This window comes from Tursiops truncatus, chromosome 14 (assembly GCF_011762595.2).
Source record: "Tursiops truncatus isolate mTurTru1 chromosome 14, mTurTru1.mat.Y, whole genome shotgun sequence".
Taxonomy (NCBI): domain Eukaryota; kingdom Metazoa; phylum Chordata; class Mammalia; order Artiodactyla; family Delphinidae; genus Tursiops; species Tursiops truncatus.
In genome coordinates, this window is record NC_047047.1 from 57,214,179 (window position 1) to 57,233,143 (window position 18,965).

The window sequence follows — 18,965 nt, forward strand, 5'->3', positions numbered from 1 at the left end:
CTTGCTCAAGGGCATCATACATTACAGCAGCACACAAATCTATTGATCCTGATGATGTCTTTACATAAGTCATTCCTGAAAAAATGAAAAGATGTGTGCTTACTTGTACGTTGTTCAGAGATCTCTAACTAGACAAGGGAAGGGGCAGGTGTTGGGAGTGGAGGGGCAATAATGTGATAAATCCCATTCAACTTTAAGATGCTTTTTTGTTGAAAGTCCATGGTACTTAAATTAAGGTTTATGTTTTGTCTTCCTATACCTTGATTAAAGGTATGTATATATATCAGCTTGCACTCACACATATTTGTAAGTATGTACTACCTCTCAATATACATAAGTTAATAATGTGTGTATGTATAGGGGGTGAGGTGGGAGGGGCTAGAAAATCCCACCACTAAGAACCCACCGCCACCTGTTAATTGTACAGCTTCATTGCTGGAGAACTGAAGAAATAAACTAGCTCATAGGACAAAGTGATCTAGTGCTCTTGGAAGAAAACACGTACAAGCCTTTCCCAGACTTACTAATGCCAAACCAGTGATCCACGATGAAAGTATGCTATGTCAGTACACATAATATTATACAGAATGATAGGTTATATACCCAATTTTTATTAGCACCGCTGCTTGACAATTCTTTGCTTCCTTCTAAGGCTACCCTAATTTAGATCAGCCTTGTAGCATGCCTTTTTATTCTGAAGCTTGGACACCTGGGGTCTTGTTGACCCTGGAGAGACTGCCTCTCCCAGGGCCAGCCAATTCCAGAGAGAATTAAGAACCGGGCCAGGAGCACGCCTTTCATATGCAAACCAACCCACTCAGAGCCATGGGAGCCTAACCACCGCCTTTATTGGGCTTCTGCACGCTGAGCCACTGTCCCCCTGCCCTAATCACACCAGGGCCAGGGTACCAAAGAGCCAGAGACAGCCCTTATATCCCAGAACCCATTGGAGTTATTCAAACTAGTCAATCCTAAACTTGTTTACCCCGCCTCACCTGCTTCTCCCCGCGGAAACCACAAAGAGGGATCTTGCTGTTGTTTTCCCCTTGGTCCTTCCGCCTCCTGACTGATTCCCCGCATTCTCCTCCCCCTCCCCCAGGCATGGCGGAGCCCCTCCCCTTGGGAACTGTGAGTAACTAATTTTTCAATGACAGTCATCTCTTGATCTATTGTCCTCACCATTCCTGAATAAAAACAAAAAGCTATGTCTTAAAACACAGCCCAGGCTTCCCTGGTGGCGCAGCGGTTGAGAGTCCGCCTGCCGATTCAGGGGACACGGGTTCGTGCCCCGGTCCGGGAAGATCCCACATGCCGCAGAGTGGCTGAGCCTGTGAGCCCATGGCCGCTGAGCCTGCGCGTCCGGAGCCTGTGCTCCGCAATGAAAGAGGCCACAACAGTGAGAGGCCCGTGTACCGCAAAAAACAAAACAAAACAAAAACACAGCCTTATGGCGGTAGGTTCATGAAAATTGTGTTGATTAGTGAAAAGATTAGGAATCGGTTACTTGGGAGATGGTACTAATAAGACCAATAGTTCAGTCATAGGAAAAGTAAATTTCTTTTATGACCCATCGCCAAATATTTACACTGCAAATCCAGTTATTAGCAAACAGCTATTTAGAACTACCATGTACCAACTAGACCTGTATAAAACCATCTCTCGACTCTAATTCACGTGGAATGCTTATATAAGTAGCTGGAATTACCAAGGCCAGGAAAGAAGAACTACAATTCACCTCTGGTGGGCCATGACCATCTGCACCACCTGGGATGGAGGGTCATGGCAGGGATGTGACCATATCACCTTGGGTTCCTTCCAACCAATCTGCAATAATTTGTCCTTTGAATCACTTCACAAATATACAGCCTTTAACTTCACACCTAAATGTGCTAATAGAAAGAATGACTGCCACGTCTTTACAATGTATCTTTAAACACATCCATAGAATTGTCCCAAAGTTAATTGCAGGGTGTTAGATAGGAAGGATCTACTTGGTTTCACTTAAACAATTGTATACTTTTATACTTGGAGAACTTCACCATCCCAGTTGCATAGTTGAGGAATCTGAGACCTAGAAAAACAGTGACTTCTAGAATTAATGGCTAACTGGGGATAGAATCCCTATTTGACTCCTACCGCAGTTCTGCCCTAATTGTGTGATTCAGAGCATATCTCCAAACTTCCCTGAACCCCAATTACTTTTTCTGAAAACAAGGATACTAGTACCCCTTCACAGCTTTGTTGTATTATTCAAGACGTGAAAAGTGCTTTGTAAACCATAAAATAGGAAATGAATAATGAATGTTATTAATAGTATCACTAAGCTGTTAGAACAAAGGGGTCAGGCCAATAAACAACTTGGACTTATAGTTGCACCTTCTCTTAAAAGACAGAACACATATTCCTAGAAATACACTCGGATGAAATGCTTCATTCAAGAGCCTGGAGCAATGATGGAACCTCTGCTTATAATTATGGATTTATTCTTTTTGGCTACTGTGTAATCCCAGGATTACTCTGGGCATCTTGACTGAAAAGCTTTTAAATTATTTAATCTCCTTTTTGCAAATATATATTTAGTTACAAAAGTAATACATGTTAACTGCAAACTTCCCAGTAAAACAGAAATGTAGAAAGCCAAAGTGATGATCCTTCCCTCAGCTTTCCCAATTCCAGTCCCCCAGGGCAGCACTGCTACACACACATAATTTTTTAAACACAGAAATGGGATCATGATAGATAGATAGACAGATAGATAGATTAGACAGATAGTTTTTTCCTCAGCAATCTACAGTGGGCAGCTTTATTCACATAAAGCTGCTTGGCTGTTTTCACAGCTATATAATATTCCATTGCATAAATAATACCATAATTGATGGCCCCCCTCCCATTTAGGTTGTTTCCAATTTGTCATTCTTGTACGTGTCTTCATTGCGGATGGACTTGTAGACACTTGTTTGAGTATTTCTATAGAACTGATTCCTGGAAGTCAAAGTGCAGACATCTTTATGGGGGCTCAGAGGACCTAGACTTGGGGGTTTCCACTTTAAGTAACTGTCCTCACTTTCACCATTCTTTATCACCAACTATGCTTCCAGGCAGACAATGGTGCAGAGTCCAAGGCAGACGAGTCTAGATGGGGCAGTCAGTAAGGGCACGAGAATAGAACCCGTTACATGAGAGGGGTCGTGTGGCATGCTCTGCAGTGACTCAGCCCTCGCATCGTTTGCCACTCACCCTGTCAAACTCTGCGCTCCTGCTGACTTGCAGCATCTGTGTGTACAATGAAACTTTTGACAACACCAGCCTAGGGTTGCTTTAAATACACCAAGGAGGTCATGTCACAGTTAGTGGACATTCATAAATAACTTCCTAATGAATAGAAACAAGAGGAAGCTGAAACTCCCATCCTCCAAAAAGGTCAGACTTGGTCTCCATTTGGAGACAAGGAATATCCACGCTTCATCAGTCTGGCAAAGCCCTGGCCCGCCCAGGGCATGGTTCTACCCAGTGGGCTGTTCACTACTATGGCCTTTCTCAGCTCCCACAGTCCCAGTCCATGCATGTGAACTCCAACTCTTGGGAAAATGCTGGAACAAATCCCAACTTTTGGAGTTGACTTCAGCTTTGAGAAAATGCCTTCAGTGGTCCAGTTGTATTTACTGAACATTCATGGAACAATTCCTGATGCATCTAATTTTCTATACCAACTGTAATTCACCTGCTACATTTGGACTTTGGGGCATGCTACAGTTTTCCTAAATTGAAATGTTTCTTACGCTCAAAGATCTCCCTGGTGTTTAAAAGCAAAATTGGTTTCCTATAAAAACTTGGCATCACTATCGTTAATTAACAGAAAGTAGGATGCCTCTGTGTGTTTACCTTCACAAAGTGTATCCATGCAATGCATTTCTATCCCAGAGGCATGGTTTATTCCTATGGACCAGAAATTAAGAATGTATTTTAAAAAATAAATGCATGCTTTTCACCAGCAGGGAAGTTTTGAGAAGTAGACTACTATATTTCATGAAAAGACATCAGACACAGGGGTGTGAAAATTAAACAGAGCCTCCCACTATGAGAAAGTAAATTATGTTAAATCGCTCACTTTATCTGAGGCTACTTTTCTGTGGCTTGATCCAATTTGCCAAACAATGTATGGGCTGATCAGCCAGCCAGCCAGGAGCTATTCACTGGCCAGCGTTATGGCTGATCTGACTTGCTAGTAACATTGCAAGGTGGAAGTGTGTGTGTGTGTGTGTGTGTGTGTGTGTGTGTGTGTGTGTGTGTGTGTGAGAGAGAGAGAGAGAGAGAGAGAGAGAGAGAGAGAGAGAGAGAGAAAGAGAGAGAGAGAGAGATTTTATTACTAGTTATAACAAAGGGACTCTTGGAACTTTGGGGCTTAAAGTTAGAATTCCTTTAGAGACTGGTGCTAGAAAGCAAGATTACAACGAAGTTTCTCTGTGTGGTTTCTCTTTGGTTGGTATAATTTGAGTCATGGTATATCTAAACCCATAAATCATATTGTGATAGTAGTTATACTTCTATATACATTAAAGACTTTAATTCATAATGATTTCTGGGTAAGCCCCTGAAGTCTAGAACCATATTTTATATCATTTTTGCCTCTGTGACTTTTATAACAAGGTTAGGGATACGAGTAAGACCAATAACTAATAGACATTTGATAAACACTTGCTGACTTTAATTAGAGATGATCTCTTCCCTCCACTATTTATGTTCTATGATAGACAAACATAAAATGAAACACTTTAATTGAAAAATGCTACTCAGAATCCTTCAGGCTTGTCACTCATAAGAAGCCGGGGGCACAGTGGGACTTAGAGTTGAAGGAAATGGCCTTGTTGGCAGCCCTCTTTTCTTTTCCCCTTCTGTTGAAATCAGGACCAGAGCCAAACAGGGCAATGCCATGTGTCCTGGGAGCGCTGAGTAACATCAATTCTATTAAACTGAAAATGGGACAGAGCCCAGACTCGGGCAGGCAGGAGGCTTGCTGAGGCCTTGGCAGCCAAGAGCAGGCAGGAATGGGCGTCCTGAACCAGAGTACACGCCGGGCCAGCTGCACAATTGAAGGTCCTGAGCCCATCCTGACAGGTACACTGCCTGCCATACAAAAGGGTCACAGGGCCCACAGGACTCGTCCTTTCTACCACCATCCCTCACCTAGTGCCCTGCCTGGCCTCTGTGCTAGCCAACCGTTCATTTCAGCCCCAGTTTCAGTCTGGGCACCTCTGTCCACCTGTTCTTTTGTACAATAATGTACCCCTTCAACTCTAAGCTCATGATGTTTCTCCTTCCTCGTTTAGTGATGCTTCAACTCCTTTTCTAGAATCTCGGGCATCGCGGCCCCTTGAGCCTATCCTCGGCACTCACTCCTATAACTGCCCCCACAGGCAACCAGAGCGTTCAGCCCAGCATTCCCAGCTTATGCTTTGCCCTCGGCTCTGGGCGGAGAGAGTCAGACTCAGTCTCGAGGCATAATTATCCAAGGGCATAATGAGGTCAGGCGCAGTTCACAGTTTGTGGATATGCAGAGTTTCAGCCCAAAGGGAGGAACACAGTAGCAAGAGAGTCTTAGGGCAGGCTCAACTGCAATGTCAGGTAAGAGGCTGCTATCAGGATTGGGTGACGAGGAAGAGCATGGGGCCCACCGTGTCACTGGGTGCCCAGGCCGGGAATGTGAACTAATCCCAGAGGTGAGACTGATACACTTCCTGCCAGGATTGATTCTGGAACTGAGGTGGAAAGGAAGTTGGAATTAGGGCCATTTTTAAGGCCAGCTTTCAGGAGTTATGGAGGGTGAAGTCAGAGGAATAAAGACGGTCCAAGAAGCAAGTGATCTAGATGGCTCTTGGAGGAGATGCAGACTTAAAAGATGACTATTGCAGTTTCTTTAGGTCCCATTTGTTTATTTTGGGTTTTATTTCCATTACTCTAGGAGGTAGGTCAAAAAGGATCCTGCTGGGATTTATGTCAAAGAGTGTTCTTCCTATGTTTTCCTCTAAGAGTTTTATAGTGTCTGGTCTTACATTTAGGTCTCCAATCCATTTTGAGTTTATTTTTGTGTATGGTGTTAGGGAGTGTTCTAATTTCATTCTTTTACGTGTAGCTGTAAAAGCCAACCCTCAGAATGGGGGAAAATATTTGTAAACGAAGTAACTGACAAAGGATTAATCTCCAAAATATATAAACAGCTCATGCAACTCAGTATCAAAAAAACCCAAACAGCCCAATCAAAAAATGGGCAGAACACCTAAATAGACATTTCTCCAAAGAAGACATACAGGTGACCAAGAGGCACATGAAAAGATGCTCAACATCACTAATCATTAGAGAAATGCAAATCAAACTACAAAGAGGTATCACCTCACACCGGTCAGAATGGTCATCATCAAAAAATCTACAAACAATAAACGCTGGAGAGGGTGTGGAAAAAGGGAACCCTCTTGCACTGTTGGTGGGAATGGAAATTGATACAGCCACTATGGAGAACAGTATGGAGGTTCCTTAAAAAACTAAAAGTAGAGCTACCATATGACCCAGCAATCCCACTACTGAGAAAACCATAATTCAAAAAGAGTCATGTACCACAATGTTCACTGTAGCTCTATTTACAATAGCCAGGTCATGGAAGCAACCTAAGTGTCCATCGACAGATGAATGGATAAAGAAGATGTGGCACATATATACAATGGAGTATTACTCAGCCATGAAAAGAAATGGAGTTATTTGTAGTGAGGTGGATGGACCTAGAGTCTGTCATACAGAGTGAAGTAAGTCAGAAAGAGAAAAACAAATACCATATGCTAACACATATATATGGAATCTAAAAAAAAAATGGTTCTGATGAACCTAGGAGCAGGACAGGAATAAAGAAGCAGATGTAGAGAATGGACTTGAGGACACAGGGAGGGGGAAGGTTAAGCTGGGATGAAGTGAGAGAGTGGCATGGACATATATACACTACCAAATGTAAAATAGATAGCTAGTGGGAAGCAGCTGCATAGCACAGGGAGATCAGCTCTGTGCTTTGTGACCACCTAGAGGGGTGGGATAGGAAGGGTGGGAGGGAGGGAGATGCAAGAGGGAAGAGATATGGGGATATATGTATATGTATAGCTGATTCACTTTCTTATAAAGCAGAAACTAACACACCATTGTAAAGCAATTATACTCCAATAAAGATGTTAAAAAAAAAAGTGAATCAGCAAAAAAAAAAAAAAAAAGAGTCATGTACCACAATGGTCATTGCAGCTCTATTTACAATAGCCAGGACATGGAAGCAACCTAAGTGTCCACTGACAGATGAATGGATAAAGAAGATGTGGTACATATATATAATATGGAATATTAGCCATAAAAAGGAACGAAACTGGGTCATTTGTAGAGACATGGATGGACCTAGAGTCTGTCATACAGAGTGAAGTGAGTCAGAAAGAGAAAAACGAATATCGTATATTAACGCATATATGTGGAATCTAGAAAAATGGTACAGATGAACCTATTTGCAGGAATAGAGACACAGACGTAGAGAACAGACATGTAGACATGGGTTGGGGGGAGGAGACGGGAGATGAATTGGGAGATTGGGATTGACATATATCCATTATCATGTGTAAAGTAGATAGCTGGTGGGAACCTGCTGTATAGCACAGGGAGCTCAGCTCGGTGCTCTGTGGTGACCTCGATGGGTGGGATGGGGGGTGGGGAGGGAGGTCCAAGAGGGAGGGGATATATGTATACATAGAGCTGATTCACTTCGTTGTACAGCAGAAACACAACATTGTAAAGCAACTATACCCCAATTTAAAAAAAAAGATGACTATTTATAGTACATTAAGACAGAAAAAAAATCTTTTATTCCACTAAAAGAATTATGTTTGAAAGAACTTTTAGGAAGAAAAAAAAAGATGGAGTAGGTAGCAGATTGGAGTTTTCCAAACTAAACAAAAAGTGGTTATGATAGCAGCTCTAAACTTACAAACCAAGAGCATTTATTTCTGGTGGCATGCATCTTGCAGAAGGAAAAAGAATAAATGTCCCTTTCAGAACTCACAAGTTCAAGTTAAATGACAACTCTCTCCATACAGCAGATAGTTCAAAGGAAATAGACAAGGAGAAGGCCTGCTCCTTGTAAGGGAACATCTGAACTCCCAAACCAAGATCAAAAGGTGTCCTCCCCAAAGTGTGTGTCAGTAACTTAATCCTCCTCACTGTGTAATCTGATTTGCCACTAGAAATCAACACAATAATCACAGCAGCAAATACTTAAATATATGCTTCAAACCGGGATCATTGCCCAGAAGTAAAGTGCATCCAACTATCTGATATTCTGACATTTAATAAAAGTTTGAATTATATTTGCAGTCCCCTGTGATTTAATTTTCTTGAGCTCAATATTTAATAAAACAATAGAAAATTATTACAAGTATCTCGTGCCATTCAGAAACCACTGGATATGTGCCTCGTTCTGGGGTCAGACGGTAAGATTAAATCCCAATTTAGCCACATACTAGTTGTCTGACTAGCAACTGACTCAACCTGCCTGTCCCTCAGTTTTTCTCACCAGCAAAACAGGAATTATCCTCGAATCTATTTACCACGGCTGTTGTGAGGATTAATAAATGATTATATACAAATTGCTTCGAGCACTGCCTGTTTATATTATAAAGAGGACTCAGCAGAAGTTAACTAAGGTTATTATTTTTTAAAGTGGAACCGGGCTACTCACTCTTCTCGTTTTGTTTGCTTGTTTGTTTCAAATAGCTGTACAAACATCTGCACACTTTCCCAGTTTGTTTCAAATATTCTTAACTCTTTTTAGAAAGAGAAGAATTGAACCGATAACAGACTTCAACACAGAGAATCTGAAGTTATGTGGTTTGAGAAGATACCCAGTGAGGCATCTGAACTTCAGATCACAGAGAAATCTGACTTTAAGGCAAACTTAAAATGGGCATCGGCCTCTGAGTTCCAAATCTGAAAGAATTTCCAGAAAGCACAAAGAAAGAAAGAGCTGGTGAAGAGAGTAATGCGATAATATTGCTTAGGTCTACCTCTGCCCTCTCTACTGTAAGCCCCGTGATAGCAGGGAAGACGGTACATTTGCCTTTTCATCCTCAAGGCCAGTAGGATCTCAAGAACCTAGAGGGCACTGGGTGAATGCTGGTTGGTTGTTTAAATGAATGAAATTAGAAATGAACCACAGACGTGGCACTGAGCCCATAATGCATCTTCACGCATGCTAGCACTGAATCAGAGCAAAGTCCTTGTGAAAATATTGCTAGCTGGGGACAGGGATCTTGCTTCATCTTCCAGTAAAATTTTGTTGGGGCTTTGTTTTTCTCCCTGGATCTCTGATTATTTAGGTAACAAGAGCACACAACAGGAAGAAATCCCATTTATTGGGTTTAAATGTGCCAGGAACTATGTGAAGCACAATACATTTGATCTAATAGTTCTTGGCTGAACTATTACTACTGTACTAGTTTTACAAACTGTGAAGATGGAGAACAGAAAGGTTAAGTGAATTTTTTAAGATCACACAGCTAACAGGCAGCTGACATAGGCCTGAAACCCAGCTTTATCCAACTCCTAAAGACTTGCTTTTAACCACTGCATTGCATTAAACCCTCTTAAAGTCCCAAAATATCAGAGACTAAGAAGATCATTAAACCCTTACCTGTATTTTACAGATAAGGAAACTGAGACCAGAGGTGTGAGGTGCCTTGCCAAATATAGCCTGGTTCATCAAAGCAGAACCTGGGAGTTGAAATTAAGACTCTTATCTGACAATCCAAAATGATTTCCCCTGTACCTAATCACTTCCTTTTTAACAAAAGCAGCCTTATTCTAACTTTGGTAAACCCAATCAATCTCTTTACTGAATGCTAGAGAGAATTTCCCTTCCAGATATGACTTAGTCTTGTTTCATAAGCTCAATCAGTTCTTTTGTAATCGAAAATATGCACCGCAAAATAAATTCCATGGGTTAGTAGTCTAAGCACTCATTTTTGGTTTTTGGTTTTTTCTTTCCCCTGCCTTCAAAATCGCTACTCAGAGCATGCTGCCTGAGACAGACTCCTTTCCAGGGGCTGGGACTGATGGAGAATAAGGAGGAAAAAAAAAAGACAAAGTGCAAATCTATTTTCACAGTCAGATCTAGCATTCACCAGATGATTGCCACATAATAGATGTGGGTGACAATAGTCACCCAGTGAGGTCTAGCATCTTAACCAAGATGTCTATTGTGTCCAATCCATTTGCTAAAGATGGTCTTACTACACCGACCATGTGATGATTAAGGCATTGTTCACCAAACCAGGCATTATGACTGATGTTTAAAAAAAAAGTGCGTATGTGCAAAATGCAAATCTGACTACTGCAATAATAATCCTGTCTTTGTTTAAAAGGAGATGCTATTCCAGCATATATGTGGGGCTGTCCTACTCCAGCAGTGATGGAGGTTGGATCACAGGCCCGACACTCACTCTCCTGTTAGAATCAAGGGGTGTCTTCACAACGGAGGGAGGAGAGAAGATCCAGTTTATGGATATAGGACAAGGGGAAATGGACAAAGGATTTATATAGTCTCTTCGGAATCACCCGCAGAGCCCCCCAGTAAAAGTGTCCTTTGCACGTAGCTTATGTGGCAAAATGTTGATGATTACTGAATGTGGAGGATGAGTAAAAGAGTCTATTATTCTGTTCTCTCTGTTTTTGTGAATTTGAAAACTTTCACAATAAAGATTCTTGTTTTTTTTTCCTTAAAGTAATCCTTTCCTTGGGAAGAAGCTTCCCAGGGTCTTGTCTTAGTGATGACGCTCATCTAGGAGGGAAGGATTAGTAGAGGGCGCTGGACTTGAACTCAGAAGTCCATGACCTTAGCAGTCCAGCAATCTCCTGAGCCACAGAACCCTGAGGGTTCAACCTTCCCTAACTCCTACTTTGTTTCATATTCTCCCCTCCATTTGCTCCCATCATACCCCCTGATAGTCCTTATCATTTCGTATTTCCTTTGTCTTCTTCCCCATTCCCCCAAGAGTACAAGAACTCCTTGAGAGGTGGTATCACGACCCATTTAATGCTAAATCACCAACACCTAGTATGATGTCTGCACGTATCCAATGCTCAGTAAATACCTACTCAGTCAAGGAAAAGAGCAACTGACATTAAGTATACATTTATTAGCAGTACCCGTTTCCTATTGCTGTTGTCAAGACTGAGACCACTTAGCACAGTGATTGGTGTGTAGTAAGTACTCATTTAATGGTGGCTGCTTTAATAACAATTACTATTACTACTATCATTATTATTACCCACCTATCATATGCTATTTAATCATGACCTGAAAGACAATTCTCACAGAGGACCCAGTCACACCATTACTGGCAGAATTCGGACCTAAGACCATTTGTGGCCAAAGTTCATGCTCTTAGCTCTGCATCATTCTGATTTATTTCTCGTAGACGGGCCTAAAGAAAGCCAAAGGATCTCAGTTGTGGGTCGTTATCCTCACCAACAGGATGTCAGATTCTAGAGGCAGGCCACCTGGCACTTGCCATGGCTGAAAGGAGAAGGCATCAAACTGTTCCAGGCTGCTTAAACTCAATTTAATCCCTGAGTGAACAGAAAGAAACAAATAGCAGTCACTATAGCCACGTGGTGGAAATAAATGTGTATTTCGCGAGTCAGCAGTTCTCTCCCCCAAAATGCATCAGTGTTAGTTTACTGTACATATGCTTTTCTCTTTAGACTTAATCGTCACTATGTTAAATCACATGGGGGCTGCTAGTCCAACAGCACAGGTTTGAATTAAATGTTAAGAGAACACTGGACTGAAACAATTTCCTTTTCCTTCATCTGTGCTTGAATTTCCCTTTTCCTAAGGAGCTGTGGATGGCAGCTGTCAGGGAAGACTAAGGGTGAGGGTGACTGGCTGGGCAAGAGGTGCAGTAAGAGATAATTAGTCTATGAGCTCTGCCTATTTCACTAACTCAGTGATCTCAGACCAGTCATTGCTGCTCTTTATGCTTCTGTTTGCCCAGCCATAAATGAGAAAAATCATGCACAGTGAGAGCTGGGAGTTCGCATTTGCAAAGTACTCTGAAAACTGACATAAGAGTTAATAAAAATTTATTACACATGCAAATCTCCATATTGTTACACCCCTTCCTTAAGAAGGTGTCAAGACAAAGGTCATAGGATATCTCTTATGTGTGGAATCTAAAAAAGATACAAATGACCTTATTTACAAAATAGAAACAGACTCACAGACATAGAAAACAAGCTTATGGTTACCAGAGGGGAAGCGGGGGAGGGATAAATTAGGAGCTTGGGATTAACAGATACACACTACTGTATATAAAACAGATAAACAAAAAGGTCCTACTGTATAGCACAGGGAACCATATTCAGTATCATGTAATAACCTATAATGGAAAAGAATCTGAAAAAGAATATACATATATATACACATACACACACACACACACACACAAAACTGAATCACCTTACTGTACACCAGAAACTAACACAACGTTGTAAACCAACTATACTTCAATTAAAATTTTTTTTTAATTTTTAAAAAAAATTTTAAAAAAAGAAGCTCTCAAGAAAGCACAGATTTTCTTAGCTTCATTCTAGTATGCCTTCCCAGCCCACAGCTGAAGAGCATCAGGGAGCCCCATTCTCAGGCAGAATGTAACCTTAGGGTCCTTTTGGCTCCCAGAGATCAGATATGTCCTCCTTGCGATGTGTTTTCCTTGTGAACTCAGCCAGGGACCTAGAACTGGACCTCCAGGACCAGCCCTCAGATACTCCTTTTCTAAATGTATCACCCAGACCATCAGATAAAATTATAATTGCATCAAACAACCTAGATTAAGCTCACATTTGTAGCTTTCTGGGGAACTTAGAGTGAAATGCAAAAGTACCTCCCTAGCAAAGGAAGGGAGGTCCTTAAAACAACAAAATGAATCATTGATGTGGCAATAAAGGGTTAAAGGCAGCAGTGCCTCAGATCCTGAAAGGTTTGCCAATGTCTTCAAAGCTCAGTGGCTTTTCCTCCTTCCATGGGTTGCGTTTTTTTGTTTTTTTCCTTTTCTTTTCAGCCACACCACTGGCATGCAGGATCTTAATTCCCTGACCAGGGATTAAACCCACACCCCGCCCCACCAGCCCCTGCAGTGGAAGCGCAGAGCCTTAACCACTGGACCACCCGGGAAGTCCCATGTTGGGGCTTGTTTTAAAAGAATATGAAGAACCTTAAGCTCCTGGGAAGTCAGATATTTCCCTCTTCAACAGCAAGCCTTCCTGGGAGATATGGAGCTCCCCTTCCAGCTACACACATGAAATAAAAATAGGAAAATAGTGGGAAAAACAGGAGATAGTAGAATGGATGAGGACCAAATGTGCAGAAAGCCAAAGAGAAATCTCAGGAACCAGAAGGTGAGCTTTTAACAAGTTACTGACCTGGTAGGAAAGTCTAGAAACTGTGATGCTAATGGAATTCTGAGACAACTTCCTGAAGGAGTCCATAGACCTTTAATCATGAACAAAAGGGAAAAATGGATCAAGACACCCAGAAGAGATATGCACTCAGCCCTGAGAGTTAGGGAGGAAAAATTTGTCTTGCCCTTGTGTGATGAGAAAGAGCTAAACATAACTACCTGTGTAATGAGCTGACTAGTTGAATGAACACTAAATCAACTCTACTAAGCACACTGTGTTGTCTTCAAATAACCCACTCATGTTTTTAATCTTCAGTTCGAGAATCCTAACCAGGTATTACTTACAGCAGCAAAAACTGAAACTGACAGATCCTAAATGCCACCTGACACTCACACTGGTGGTTAGATCAGCCTAGATTGGAAATACCTGCACACTCTCCAGCACACGGGGAAAATGTGTAAACACCACATAGAAATGACCATATCCAGGCTCCATGCTCCCTTGTTAGTCTCTAAAACCACTGCTGTGACTCTTCACCTATTTTGCCTCTCCTCACATCACCTTCATGGCCCACTCCCCACCCTCTTCCCTAAAAATAACACTCCTGTTGCCAGAGTTTGCAGTAATCCGGTTAAAGTAATTTACATTAAATTATGTATTTTTGATAGCCCTAATCTTTCCAGAATAATTTTCATTTTTAAAATAGAAGACCCAGAGTCTGTCCCATCAGGAAACGTGCACAATCCTCTTGGATAGCCTCATCCACGAGAGGGCAGATAGCAGAAGCAAGAAGAACTACAATCCTGCAGCCTGTGGAACGAAAACCACATTCACAGAAAGATAGACAAGATGAAAAGGCAGAGGGCTATGTACCAGATGAAGGAACAAGATAAAATCCCAGGAAGACAACTAAATGAAGCAGAGATAAGCAACCTTCCAGAAAAAGAATTCAGAATAATGATACTGAAGATGACCCAGGACCTCAGAAAAAGAATGGAGGCCAAGATCGAGAAGATGCAAGAAATGTTGAACAAAGACCCAGAAGAATTAAAGAACAAACAAACAGAGATGAACAATACAATAACTGAAATGAAAACTACACTAAAAGGAATCAATAGCAGAATAACTGAGGCAGAAGAACAGATAAGTGACCTGGAAGACAGAATGGTGGAATTCACTGCTGTGGAAGAGAATAAAGAAAAAAGAATGAAAAGAAATGAAGACAGCCTAAGAGACCTCTGGGACAACATTAAATGCCACAACATTCGCATTATAGGGGTCCCAGAAGAAGAAGAGAGAGAGAAAGGACCCGAGAAAATATTTGAAGAGATTATAGTCGAAAACTTCCCTAACATGGGAAAGGAAATAGCCACCCAAGTCCAGGAAGCGCAGTGAGTCCCATACAGGATAAACCCAAGGAGAAACACGCTGAGACACATAGTAATCAAATTGCCAAAAATTAAAGACAAAGAAAAATGATTGAAAGCAGCAAGGGAAAAATGACAAATAACATACAAGGGAACTCCCATAAGGTTAACAGCTGATTTCTCAGTAGAAACTCTACAAGCCAGAGGGAGTGGCATGATATACTTAAAGTGATAAAATGGAAGAACCTACAACCAAGATTACTCTACCCAGCAAGGATCTCATTCAGATTCTATGGAGAAATCAAAAGCTTTACAGACAAGCAAAAGCTAAGAGAATTCAGCACCACCAAACCAGCTCTACAACAAATGCTAAAGGAACTTCTCTAAGTGGGAAACACAAGAGAAGAAAAGGACCTACAAAAACAAACCCAAAACAATTAAGAAAATGGTCATAGGAACATACATATCGATAATCACCTTAAACGTGAATGGATTAAATGCTCCAAACAAAAGACACAGGCTTGCTGAATGGATACAAAAATAAGACCCATATATATGCTGTCTACAAGAGACCCACTTCAGACCTAGGGACACATACAGACTGAAAGTGACAGGATGGAAAAAGATATTACATGCATATGGAAATCAAAAGAAAACTGGAGTAGCAATACTCATATCAGATAAAATAGACTGTAAAATAAAGAATGTTACAAGAGACAAGGAAGGACACTACATAGTGATCAAGGGATCAATCCAAGAAGAAGATATAACAATTAAAAATATATATGCACCCAACATAGGAGCACCTCAACATAAGGCAACTGCTAACAGCTATAAAAGAGGAAATCGACAGTAACACAATAATTGTGGGGGACTTTAACACCTCACTTACACCAATGGACAGATCATCCAAAATGAAAATAAATAAGGAAACAGAAGCTTTAAATGACACAATAGACCAAATAGATTTAATTGACATTTATAGGACATTCCATCCAAAAACAGCAGTTTACACTTTCTTCTCAAGTGCACATGGAACATTCTCCAGGATAGAACATATCTTGGGTCCGAAATCAAGCCTCAGTACATTTAAGAAAATTGAAATCATTTCAAGCATCTTTTCTGACCATAACACTATGAGATTAGAAATGAATTAGAGGGGGAAAAATGTAAAAAACACAAACACATGGAGGCTAAACAATACGTTACTAAATAACCAAGAGATCACTGAAGAAATCAAAAAATACCTAGAGACAAATGAAAACACGACAATCCCAAGCCTATGGGATGCAGCAAAAGCAGTTCTAAGAGGGAAGTTTATAGCTATACAAGCCTACATCAAGAAACAAAAAAATCTCAAATAAACAATCTAACCTTACACCTAAAGGATCTAGAGAAAGAAGAACAAACAAAACCCGAAGTTAGCAGAAGGAAAGAAATCATAAAGATTAGAGCAGAAATAAATGAAATGGAAACTAAGAAAACAATAGCAAAGATCAATAAAACTAAAAGCTAGTTCTTTGAGAAGATAAACAAAATTGATAAACCATTAGCCAGACTCGGCAAGAAAAAAAGGGAGAGGATTCAAATCAATAAAATTAAAAATGAAAAAGAAGTTACAACAGACGCTGCAGAAATACAAAGCATCCTAAGAGACTACTACAAGCAACTCTATGCCAATAAAATGGACAACCTGGAAGAAATGGACAAATTCTTAGAAAGGTATAACTTCCCAAGACTGAACCAGGAAGAAATAGAAAATATGAACAGGCCAATCACAATTCATGAAATTGAAACTGTGGTTAAAAATCTTCCAACAAACAGAAGTCTAGGACCAGATGGCCTCACAGGTGAATTCTATGAAACATTTACAGAAGAGCTAACACCCATCCTTCTCAAACTCTTCCAAAAAATTTCAGAGGAAAGAACACTCTCAAACTCATTCTATGAGGCCACCATCACCCTGACACCAAAACCAGAAAAAGATACTACAAAAAAAGAAAATTACAGACCAGTATCACTGATGAATATAGATGCAAAAATCCTCAACAAAATACTAGCAAACAGAATCCAACAACACATTAAAAGGATCATACACCATGATCAAGTGGGATTTATCCCAGGGATGCAAGGATTCTTCAACATACGCAAATCAATCAATGTGATACACCATTATTAACAAAATGAAGAATAAAAACCATATGATCATCTCAATAGATGCAGAAAAAGCTTTTGACAAAATTCAACACCGATTTATGATAAAAACTCTCCAGAAAGTGGGCATAGAGGGAACCTACCTCAACATAATAAAGGCCATATAGGACAAACCCACAGCAAACATCATTCTCAATGGTGAAAAACTGAAAGTATTTCCTCTAAGATCAGGAAAAAGACAAGGATGTCCACTCTCACCACTATTATTCAACATTGTTTTAGAAGTCCTAGCCACAGCAATCAGAGAAGAAAAAGAAATAAAAGGAATACAAATTGGAAAGAAGAAGTAAAACTGTCACTGTTTGCAGATGACATGATACTATACATAGAGAATCCTAAAGATGCCACCAGAAAACTACTAGAGCTAATCAATGAATTTGGTAAAGTTGCAGGATACAAAATTAATGCACAGAAATCTCTTGCATTCCTATACACTAATGATGAAAAATCTGAAAGAGAAATTAAGGAAACACTTCCATTTACCACTGCAACAAAAAGAATCAAATACCTAGGAATAAACCTACCTAGGGAGACAAAAGACCTGTATGCAGAAAACTATAAGACACTGATGAAAGAAATTAAAGATGATACCAACAGATGGAGAGATATACCATGTTCTTGGATTGGAAGAATCAACATTGTGAAAATGACTCTACTACCCAAAGCAATCTACAGATTCAATGCAATCCCTATCAAATTACCAATGGCATTTTTTACGGAACTAGAACAAAAAATCTTAAAATTTGTATGGAGACACAAAAGACCCCGAATAGCCAAAGCAGTCTTGAGGGAAAAAAGCGGAGTTGGAGGAATCAGACTCCCTGACTTCAGACTACACTACAAAGCTACAGTAATCAAGACAATATGGTACTGGAACAAAAACAGAAACATAGATCAATGGAACAAGATAGAAAGCCCAGAGGTAAACCCACGCACCTATGGTCAACTGATCTATGACAAAGGAGGCAAGGATATACAATGGAGAAAGACAGTCTCTTCAATAAGTGGTGCTGGGAAAACTGGACAGCTACATGTAAAAGAATGAAATTATAACACTCCCTAACACCATACACAAAAATAAACTCAAAATGGATTAGAGGCCTAAATGTAAGACCGGACACTATAAAACTCTTACAGGAAAACATAAGAAGAACACTCTTTAACATAAATCATAGCAAGATCTTTTTTGATCCACCTCCTAGAGTAATGGAAATAAAAACAAAAATAAATGGGACCTAAAGAAACTTAAAAGCTTTTGCACAGCAAAGGAAACCATAAACAAGACAAAAAGACAACCCTCAGAATGGGAGAAAATATTTGCAAACGAATCCACAGACAAAGGATTAATCTCCAAAATATATAAACAGCTCATGCAGGTCAATATTAAGAAAACAAACAACCCAACCCAAAAATGGGCAGAAGACCTAAATAGACATTTCTCCAAAGAAGACATACAGATGGCTAAGAAGCACATGAAAAGCTGCTCAACATCACTAATTATTAGAGAAATGCAAATCAAAACTACAATGAGGTATCACCTCACACCAGTTAGAATGGGCATCATCAGAAAATCTACAAACAACAAATGCTGGAGAGGATGTAGAGAAAAGGGAACCCTCTTGCACGGTTGGTGGGAATGGAAATTGATACAGCCAGTATGGAGAACAGTATGGAGGTTCCTTAAAAAACTAAAAATAGAATTACCACATGACCCAGCAATCCCACTACTGGGCAAATACCCAGAGAAAACCATAATTCAAAAAGACACATGCACCCCAGTGTTCATTGCAGCACTATTTACAACAGCCAGGTCATGGAAGCAACCTAAATGCCCATCAACAGACGAATGGATAAAGAAGATGTGGTACATATATACAATGGAATATTACTCAGCCATAAAAAGGAACGAAA

General features: G+C 40.4%; 1 protein-coding gene across 15 annotated transcripts in view; it reads right to left on the reverse strand.

The window, feature by feature from the left end:
- The window catches only part of TMEM178A (transmembrane protein 178A), a 249,199-nt gene that overhangs the window by 65,205 nt on the left and 165,029 nt on the right, over positions 1–18,965 (reverse strand). The window contains exon 8 of one of the 15 annotated variants that reach the window (XR_012325737.1): positions 10,815–11,640. The exons of the other annotated variants lie outside the window; for them this stretch is intronic. The gene's annotated coding sequence lies outside the window, so the exon portion shown is untranslated. Of the gene's footprint in view, positions 1–10,814; positions 11,641–18,965 lie in introns of those variants that run through there. 15 annotated transcript variants of the gene reach the window in all.